We start from the raw sequence: 11,245 nt of genomic DNA, 5'->3' as shown, positions 1-11,245 counted from the left end.
CTGGTCTTCATAGCATTGACCACAGGAACAACCTGGGCTGTCAGTTATGAATCTGTCGAATTTGTGTCCTCAATCTGGATTAACGACAACCAAGCGATGAGAAGCATGATACGTGCTATAGAGTAATGAGCAGAAGATTAACATTGACAACAACAGGTAATAGCTAACAAGCAGCACAAAGATAATTTGTAGGAACAAGATGTTCCAGTAAGACTGACAAACAAAATACAAACAGGTAGTGAAGCCAGATGTACAGCAAATGCAAGGATTAGGAAATTCATAGGCAGACGGGATGTAATAGCCGTGATCTCTGTTGATCAAAGGTTTGTGGCAGTGTAAGACTCTACATTGAAACGTCACTAAGTGCAATAAACAAGAAGTTGTTATCCATAAAGTTGTACGTTTTCTTTTACACACCAACTTCTGGAATGTAAAAAAACATCCATAGGATGTGTTTGTTGCATGGTGTTCAGGCTGAACATTGCGACATTGCATAATGCACATAACGCGTGTTTAAAAGAGAACCGATCAAGGTCATAGTGTTACGGAAGACGCCGACATATAGATCAAGGTTTGTAGGACAACGCATAATGGTGACATTCAGAATACAGATCAAGGTCAGTTAAAAATACAGGAAAACATGTTACTGGCACCAATTACAGTGGACCATTGTCGCCATCCTGTCGAAAACCCTTGTGTTATTGATCGAGCGCTTACTCAATAACACGAAATGTTATTTACTGTATGTTTAGAAAAATCTCCTGGGCATTTGCGTGTGTGCGAGAGAAAGAGATAGAACATGGAGGATGCATTTGAAGCGTAGAATTGAAAGTAGAATTGAGGAAAGCGAAGAACGAGAGGAGGGAGGTGTGTGTGTGTGTGTGGGGGGGGGGGGGGCATATGAGAGAAAGAGTAAAAGAGACAGAGGGTAGGGAGAGATGTATGAGAGAAATTGAAAGAGAGAGAGAGGGTAGGAAGGGATGTATGAGAGAAAGAGAGAGAGGGTTGGGAGGGATGTATGAGAGAAAAAGAGAGAGGGTTGGGAGGGATGTATGAGAGAAAAAGACAGGATAGGGAGGGATGTATGAGAGAAAAAGACAGGGTTGGGTGGGATGTATGAGAGGAAAAGAGAGAGGGTTGGGTGGGATGTATGAGAGAAAAAGAGAGAGGGTTGGGTGGGATGTATGAGAGAAAAAGACAGGATAGGGAGGGATGTATGAGAGAAAAAGACAGGGTTGGGTGGGATGTATGAGAGGAAAAGACAGGATAGGGAGGGATGTATGAGAGAAAAAGACAGGATAGGGAGGGATGTATGAGAGAAAAAGACAGGGTTGGGTGGGATGTATGAGAGGAAAAGACAGGATAGGGAGGGATGTATGAGAGAAAAAGACAGGATAGGGAGGGATGTATGAGAGAAAAAGACAGGGTTGGGTGGGATGTATGAGAGGAAAAGACAGGATAGGGAGGGATGTATGAGAGAAAAAGACAGAGGGTAGGGAGGGATGTATGAGAGAAAGAGAGAGAGGGTAGGGAGGGATGTATGAGAGAAAGAGAGAGAGGGTAGGGAGGGATGTATGAGAGAAAGAGAGAGAGGGTAGGAGGGATGTATGAGAGAAAAAGAGAGAGGGTAGGGAGGGATGTATGAGAGAGAGAGAGAGAGAGAGAGAGAGAGAGAGAGAGGGTAGGGAGGGATGTATGAGAGAAAGAGTGAAAAAGAGAGGGAAGGGAGGGAGAGAGTAACAACTCAGTATGTGGTATCATGGTGATCACTTGTAACCTTTACAGAAGCTGTTATCCAAACATTCATGCCTCTGTGTTTCATGAGACTGTGATCTACAGACAAAATCAAATATTAAGGGTTCTCTGCAGGGACATCTAAAGGTCCATGATGCTCAACTGACCAGACCTCAAAGAGCTCTAGTAGACGTCGAAGAGCCTTGATAATAAATTCTGACAGTTTTCGAATAAGTAGAGGATGGTGTGCTTATGATCCATGTATATGAGGAGCACAGCGAGGCTCAAACACAACTAGTTCTAAACCCCGTTGTCAACTCCTTCTCCAGGGTTTGATTCGGCTATGTAGTGTCTGTTCGCTGTAAGGTTTCGTTTGTCCACCCTGAAAATGTCCTTGATGTTTAAGCACCACCTATTTGCATCAAAAGGTCAAGGTTAACGTCAATTAACACCATCCTGTCCCCTTTATTTTAGGAGTTGACTTAAATGCACCAGGTGGTCAGACAACATACCTGGGCAAAGTACATATCGCCGTGTCTAGACAGCATAGGTCGTCCACCAGGCTTTTAAAAATCGTCTGGCTTTTGTCTTTCATGCTGAAATATGACTAGAATATTGCTAACAGCGACGTTAATCAACAATCTATGGTGTGTAGATGTTCCAAAATAAAAGCGAAACCTGACTAACATGTGCAGTTCTTTCGATGTTAAATGGTGAATGGAAAACAAGTATGGCCGCGACTTGCCATCATAGCATGATTCAGATTGTTTGATTAAACTCATACTTGCAATTTATAGGCACCGTATCCGACGCAATAAGCGCCCAGAGGGCTCTCAAAATTAGAAAAAGGGGGCTCTTATTAGATTATAGATTTGGTAAGAAGAAAAACCAAGCTGAAAGAGTTAATATTGTGGTTTATGCTGACAGCCTAATATGATACAAAAGAAAAGTCAGTGCGTATTATGCACGACAGATATATTTTCCAGAATTTAAATGCCCATAATTAATGGTGCATATTACACACGAGTGCGTATTATGCACGAATAAATTGTACACTGATCAATCGGAAGGGGTGTTAATTGGAATTGTTCACTAGCCAATATATTAGCAAATATAGCCATGGGCGCCTATTAGAGCGGGCGCTTATTACGGTATTTATAATAGCCATTCCTCCTCCCTTAAGACCAGCGAAACCCGTTCTTCTGTGTCATATTTAGATCTCTGCATGTAGGTTCAGGGTGCCAAAAACTCTCCACAAGACTGTATGGCAAGAGCGATCAACCGTATAACAGGCTCGAGCCCCTCGTGTCTACATTTCACAACTTTTAGGATACAGTCAAATCGAAGTTGTTTAATCATGGTAACAACATTCAAGGCCTTGGTAAAGACTCTAAAATGTGGGGGACATTTCGAAATTTGGAGCATCGGTTCAGGGGAACAACTTACGTTTGAAAGAGGTTAATGAACACATGCTTATGATATTTTCTTGGTGATGTGAAAAGTTTTTTTGATGTCTTTTATTTGGAGACACTTGATGAGAGTGCGAGAGCCAATTTTGTAAAGACTTCCGCCTTTTCCCCCTTATATGTATATGAATATGAATGAAAGAATTGAGCGGCAATGCCGATCCCGTTAGTCGCCTCTTACAACAAGCATAGTCACCTTTTACGGCAAGCATGGGTTGCTGAAGACACCGGATTCTACATTCTACACCGGAACTTCACGGGTCGAGCGGCAATGCATTGGACATACATAACTTTAGGAGGGGGAAGTCGTTTCGCCAATCTTATCCTTTTGCACCATCTTTGAACACCTAGTCACTTTAATGCCTGCAGAAATGTTGTTCAACCTTTCAACCACCCCTCGTGTGTGTATCGTATATTTCCTTGAATTGAAAACAGTCTTCTTTTGCAGTCCAAACTGCATCTAAGTTTTCCTGAATGATTGAGAGCACTATACACGCAAATAACCTCCAAAGTCAAAGTGAAAAAAACACCCCAAACAATATAGAAAGTCCGTTCTAAATATCGATCTCTTGTTAACAATCGAATCCAAACCATACACGACAGGTATAAAACCGTGTTGACATGCAAGCTGTCATTTAGTTGTTCCCAGTAGATTGTCTGAAATGTGTTTTTTGTCCTTTAGCACGGGTCATTATTAAAAAATACTTCGAAAACTCCCGAGAAATATCGTTACTGTTTAAATGATTCTATGCAGTACTATTAACTGTTCATGGTACACTGTCTTCTTTCAAATTCACTTTAACTATTTCGCTTTAAATAAGATTGAGTATACCGCACCTGAGTGGTAGTTGGGTCAACTTTCTACTCGCTGAAAAGACCAAAGAGTGAGTGATTGATTGAGTGATTGAGTGATGCGTGAGTGAGTGAGTGATTGAGTGAGTAATTGAGTGAGTGAGTGAGTGAGTGAGTGAGTGAGTGGATACTATTTTACGCCGCAGTCAGCATTAGTTCAGTTGCATCGGATCGGTCTGCAAACTCGAGTCTCATTCAGCATGAGAATAAAAAACTAACGCCATCGACGTGTAACGATGACATTCAGCCATGTCACATATTTTTGCCATGGGAAAAATCCTCATTCAATCGGCTCTTCCGACAAGCATGGAGAGGATGTTGGCCCAGAGAGGTGAAGTTACCAGGCATTTTCATCGCACAGACCTCGAAAAACAAACGATACAAATTAAAATCATATCTTAGTCGTGAGCTATAAGGAGTACGTAATTTTGAGCTCACGACATTGCACGGTATGGTGATGAAGACCCGGTCTTAATAATACCTAAAACCAGTTGGGTGTCTCCGTGCATGGCGTATCTGCTCTGTACTATGACTAAGCAGGTTCACTGAATTTGGAGGGCTTTTCGGCTTGTCTTCACGAGTTTGGCAGTCAACAGTATTACTATCAACATTTCTATATAATTCATTTATGAAGTAGGGGGCATCATAGGCGCCGCAAATGGCTGTGCAGAGTTTAGTCCATTGGGCACGTCAGAAACCTATGATAATTGGTTCCAATCCCGTTTCGCCCCGATTATGTTTGTAGGTTTGTCAGCACCATAGCCGTGCTCATGGGTTTCACAAAAGTAGTAAACGTTTGAGACCTGGGTTTTGCAACCACATCTAGCTGCCACCCGTGATACAAATGGCCGTGGAATACTGATCAAAGCGGCGTTAAACCCAACTCACTCACTCACTCGTTCATGAAGTAACTGTGGGCATTTGGCCTATAGTACAGAATAACATGTATATGATTATACCGTCAGTAAAATCGGATATACGAATATGCAGAAAAAATGCAGTTGCCATGAAACAACATATACAGTAAACTACGGTTATATCGAACTCGAAGGGACCACTAATTTTAATTCGTAATAACCGTAGTTCGCTATAAGCATGTATACAGCATTTATACAAATAATGGTCGGGACTAAAACATAAGTTCGTTATATCGGTCAGTTCGTTCTAAGAGTGTTCGTTATAAATGTTGTTTACCGTACATGCAGGTTATCTTCCCTTCGCTTATTACTATTAGGGCGAGGAATATTAATTAAAGCAGAATATGTCATAGTTATTTAAGTATAGGTATACACCCAATTCTAGCACCTTTCGAGGACCTTAAACCTCAGGTTCTCGATAACTTAAATATATGTTTATTCATAAAAAAATCGGCAATTAATGTACCTAGAAATACATATCCATGTTAGATTTGTGTAATGATTATGTGTATTTATCTGTATCTTGTGCATCAAACATAAAAGACGTATCTTTCATTTATATTTTTTAACAGTATGGTACATCACCCCTTCATTCATTAATATACATGTAGATGATGGAACGGAAGGGATTTTTGTCGGATATAATTAATCAAATGAAAATATTTTACAGAAAAAAAGTTAAATTCTCTTGATACAATATAATAGGAAGGAGCCCATAGGACATTCTCCATTTTTAGAAACTGCAGTAATCTATAATTGTCAACTTTTATAGACTTGAATGGGCTGTGTTGGATATATTTGTTTCAGAGTCTGTATGACAGACATATTTTGTCTGGTTTCCATGCCAATAAATTGGAATTAAGTGAGAAAAGGGTTCACTTCCAGAACATAACTGAATACTGTATTTCAACATTGGTGTACTCTTTAGAACAACGTCACAGGCACTACGAGTACTTCATGCTTGTGTTCTTTAAGGATAAAGTATTTACTACATGGAGATACTCTACTTGATATCAGGTTTCAGTACAACATACACAAAGGAATAATTTGCAATCATATTGTTCTTTGCCTACTTGGCAGAGTGTCATTATTTCGAGTAACTTTCTTTCTTAATTATTCATTGGTATATCTCTGGCTGTGTTCCTTTGTCGCATTTCTGACTCCAATTTATTTTAAGCATTCACATGGCAAAAGTAGAGTAACAAACAAAGGTCATTATTTCCGACTCGGCAGATCCAGAGCCTCCTCGTTCCAGCGTAACATCGTATAAAGTGCCACATTACTTCCCAGCTTCACATTTAATCTCAAGAACTAATGAACAACATATTTTTGTATTGTTTCACGACGTTTCAATTTTCTAGTGATGTCAATCTAAGTTTAAATACATGTATGGAAACTGAAGATAAATTATTTTGTTCAAAATCGGATGCCAAATACAGTAAACTACGGTTATAACGAACTCAAAGGAACTACTTATTTTAGTTCGTTATAAACGTAGTTCGTTATATGCATATATACAGCATAACTACAGCAAAAAGTCGGGACAAAAAAAGTAAGTTCGTTATATCCGTCAGTTCGTTATAAGCGTGTTCGTTATAACCGTGGTTTACGGTACTCGGATTGTATGAGCATACATATTCCGTGACTCTGACACATAAATTTCTTCAAGTGACATTTTAGAAGATGCAGTATTAATGAAGACAGCGTTGACTTTTGGATTTCAGCTTCTTTATATTGTGAATGCGACGTTTAAGTTCAGTGTGTGAGTTGGGATTTACGCCACTTTGAAGAGCATTTCAGTTACGTCACAGTGTGTCGACAGGGCCCGATGCGCCACCGTATTATCTACAGATGCTCTGGAGTAAATATTTGCATCCAATTCCATACAGTATTTTTGTCTCAAGAAGAAGTGAGAGATATATTTGAATTAAGGGAATTTTAACCTAGCCATCCCCCGCAGAACACAAACGAAATATGAAGAGACGATCCCCACATATATACACAAAGGATATTATCATACCCCCCTTGTCTGAATGGTGAGATCTGATTGGTCATGATAAAATACTGTGTATCCCGCCTTGGATGAGAGTAAACTTCTCGGCGGTGGATACCCCGCCACTTATACCCCGCCACGAGCAAGTCAGACTGCACGTGGATTTTTGAGAGGCAGAATAAATCCCTTATACCCCGCTTCAAAGCAAAAAGCCGCACATCTGTTTTCTATCAGTTTTGGACTTGTTTGAATTCTTTTACCAGGTCATATTAAGACATGTCGGTAATATCTATTCGTTTTAGCAGGATCACTCGGGGGACATGGGGTTTTATGCGCGTCCGGCTCGTTGTACAAAACCTAACACGGGACGCATAAAATCCCATGTACCCCGAGTTATCCTGCTACAACTTGTAATACTCATGGCTAAGACAAGACGTTAGGCTATAACAAGACGTTAGGCTATAACAATCCGTACAAACTGAGATATATTGCTAGCAAATGTAGCACCAAATCCTCTCATTCAAGGAAGGACTTTCTTTATACTCATAGAATGTATTTGAGACTGGTGGAATCAAAACCATGTAGAATCTAAAAAAACATATGAATTACTGCAATCTTTAAAAATAACCAAGTTCAATTTTGTCAAAACACATGTACACAACATTCCATTCGAAAAAATTAAGGAAAAATTAATTCCTCGATCCTTGGGGCATCTGTCGCCAAACCTTTTTTTCTCACTATCTTCAAGCTCGAGGACAATTTGTAAAAAAATTAAGCAAAATTCATCTGAAGTTTACTGAAAAAATAATATGTGAGAATTTGGACTTCCCCACGGACACAATCTATGTGAGATTTGGGGGATAGGACATTTAGGCAAAAAAACAGCATTCCCATGAGTACCAGTTTTGCTCCACGTTTTGCTGATCCTATTCTTTACGCCTATGAGTCGGAATTTCTGCTCGGATTGACCATATCAGAACAAGGGAATTTGGCCAAGAAGTTTAATGTGTATGTCGAAGATCTGATACAGTTAAAAAATGGTCAGATAGGCAATTTCCTTCCACTGATTTATCCACATGCGCTGGAAATATTGGAGACCATTGATACCACTTCACTTGCTTGATATTTAGATCTTGCATCAAGATGCAGAGTGACAAAAAACTCCTCGATATTGCATGACAAGAGGGACGACTTCAACCTTCCAATGATCGGCTTTCCCTTTACGTCGGGCAATGTTCCAGCAGCTCCAGCCTTTGGTGTCTACATTTAATAACTTTTGAGGTACAATCGAGCGTGCCCTTTCTACGATGATTTCAAAGAGCGCAATTGGACTCAATTTGTTTTGATCAGGGTTACAACATTCAAGCCGTTGGTTTGGCTTTCAAAAACGATTTTATGGCAGACACGTGGGGGACGGCTGGGGCAGGATACGTTCACATTTTCGCGAACACCTGGTATCATCACTATTTGATAGTGATTCATAAAAACGTCATGCTTGTGATCTTGTCTGAATTGTACAATGGACTTTTAACTTTAATTTCTTATGATTCCTGGAAGGGGTTTGAATTGTCGCTTTTATTTATGTATCTATTTGTAAAATGTGATAGGAATATACATATGGGGTTTGCATCAATACATACACCGTTATCTAGTACCGTTACTTAATTTACTTAAACATGAACATCGTTACATCTTACATAATGTAACACGACATCATCACTGAACCTTTCAAACATTTGAAAATATTTAACCGATAGTTTGACAACGTTCTGTGATGTGTTGCAATAGCACAAGTCGATTCAAACACGTCATGAAATTATATAATGCGATTTGAGCCCCTCTGGAGACACACATTTCACTTCAGTGACAAAATGAAAATAGTTAATTCCATGTGAACATAACTGACAACCAACAGTACATTTGTGAACAATAAAGGATCGTTTAAACAAAGGACAGAGGACGTCACAGAGGTGATTTAAAGGGTAAGTTGGTGGGTTGGTGAGTCGGTGAGCTGTACTAAGACGGCATGTAAAATATCAACGCCATCTGGATGCAACGACACACGCTCGGCTACACAGTGTAACCACTCAATTGTCTCCAGTCAGCTCTTATGTCAGACAGTCAAAGATATCCACATCCACAGTAAGTCATGAAGCATGACAGTTAATCTCACCCTGGGAAAAGAGAGTGAGTTTGGTTTAACGCCGCTTTTAACAGTATTCCAGTTATATCGCGGCGTGTCAGCTTAATGTGGGAGGAAAGCCCGAAGTGATGCAGGTCACAGACGTTTACCACTTCGGTGAAACCCACGAGCACGGGTATGGTGCTGACAAACCTAAAAACATGATTGGAGCAAACCGTGATTCGAACCCACAATCATAGGTTTCAGGCGTGCCCAAGGGACGCAACTCTACAAGCTAATCGCGTCGCATTAGACGACTGGGCCACCCGTGACCCCTCACCCTGGAAATAAACGAGTAACCTCCCAGATATACAGCGGGAGATCGTCTGAAAACGTTGATGTGACCAGCGAGGATGATGCCATTGAGGTGGACTCAGGAAGTGTTGTGAGGGATACCGTATCTACTCAGTATGAACTGTTGTCAAAATAGACAATACCTCGACCTCCAGTATGAACTCTTTTGCCATGGAGGACAATTGCACTAACTATGACAAGACAACACAACGTTTGTCATATACGATAACTCCTGAATGACCACATATGGTCATGAACCTGCTTTTGGTATATAGACCAACTCTGCATTTTGTTTTCGACAAAATACCTTGTACATGTATATATAAGTCACCATCAGTTAAATTGTTACCTGGAACAGATTGTGCAAAACCTTAACTGGTATAATGTATTGTACTAGCATTTGTATGTGTAGATATGTTATAAGTTAAGAGTAGTATTAGAGTAGAGGTGTGAGTGTAGTTCAGTGGATGGTATTAGTGGTTAGTCTTAGTACCCGTAGTGGAGTGTTAGAAGTAGCATTAAGAGAACTTAGTATTGTAGTGGTAGGTATGATGTTTACTTTAAAATATTTGCTACAAAAATAAGCCTGATTCTATTGTATGGATCAGAAATTTTGGTCCTAGAACATTTGGAGGTTATTGAAAAAATACATTTATATTCATGTAAAACGTTCTTGGGTGTAAAATCTAGCACAGAAAACGCAAGGGTATATAGTGAATGCGGAAGGTTTCCCATGTATATCGATAGTTATTTTAAAGGTTATCAAATACTGGGTCAAGTTATCAAATATGCCATCTTCAAGATACCCTAGAAAATGTTAAAATATGATGCTTCTCTGCGACAGCCATGAGAAACAAAATTGGGCATCTGCAGTTAAAAGCATGTGATACGAATGTGGATATGGTTACATTTGGTTACAGCATCATGTAGATATGCCACAGCATTTCTTTACCCGTCTGACACAGACCTTAAAAGATATGTACATCCAAAAATGACATAGTTCTTTGTCCAGTTCTAGAAACGCAAATTACTACATACTACAATTTAAGACTACTGTTATACTTGAACCTTATCTATTAAGTGTAAATTTACATATGTTTAGAAGAGCTCTTTCTCGATTTCGTTGTGGCTCACATGATCTATTTATTGAAACAGGCGGATATGAAGGTATTGCAAGAGAACATAGACTTTGTAGGATTTGTAAAACTGATTGTATTGATGATGAATATAACATTTTATGTGTATGTCCAGTGTATAATGATTCAAGAGCAAAATATCTAAATGACTATTTCTACCACAACTCCAAACGGCAACAAATTTTGTAAATTAATGACTTGTGATTGTACAGAAACTATGAGAAATTTATCAATGTTCATTCATCATGCTATGAAAATAAGAAAATGTATGAATTTGTAACACGCCCCAGACAATGTACTGCAGGCCTTTGAATAAAGAGTGATTGATTGACTGTACTAAATTGGCAACCTACATTAGTAATAGCCAGAAAGCGTGTGGCTTGACATGATCGAAATGAAAAGGAAGACTACTATAAACGTGGGACAGTGTCTATATCTTACTTAAGACACAACCAGACATATGTTACAATTACTATTAAATGTACGTGCAGTACATAATTCTGTACGTCTGAGACACATTTATCTTGAGATTAATGTACGAGGGCTGGTCAAACAGTTCTAAATCTGACTAACTATCAACTGTGGGCCAAACCAAAGTTCATCGCAAATACGTTTGGTCTGTTGAGGCCGTTTGTATATTAGTGAAAGCCGGTTGAAAGTGATGGGGGTCC

Source organism: Haliotis cracherodii, unplaced genomic scaffold (assembly GCF_022045235.1).
Source record: "Haliotis cracherodii isolate W230 unplaced genomic scaffold, xgHalCrac1.p SCAF_2, whole genome shotgun sequence".
Taxonomy (NCBI): domain Eukaryota; kingdom Metazoa; phylum Mollusca; class Gastropoda; order Lepetellida; family Haliotidae; genus Haliotis; species Haliotis cracherodii.
The sequence above is the reverse complement of the archived record's forward strand: the minus strand, read 5'-3'. Positions refer to the sequence as shown.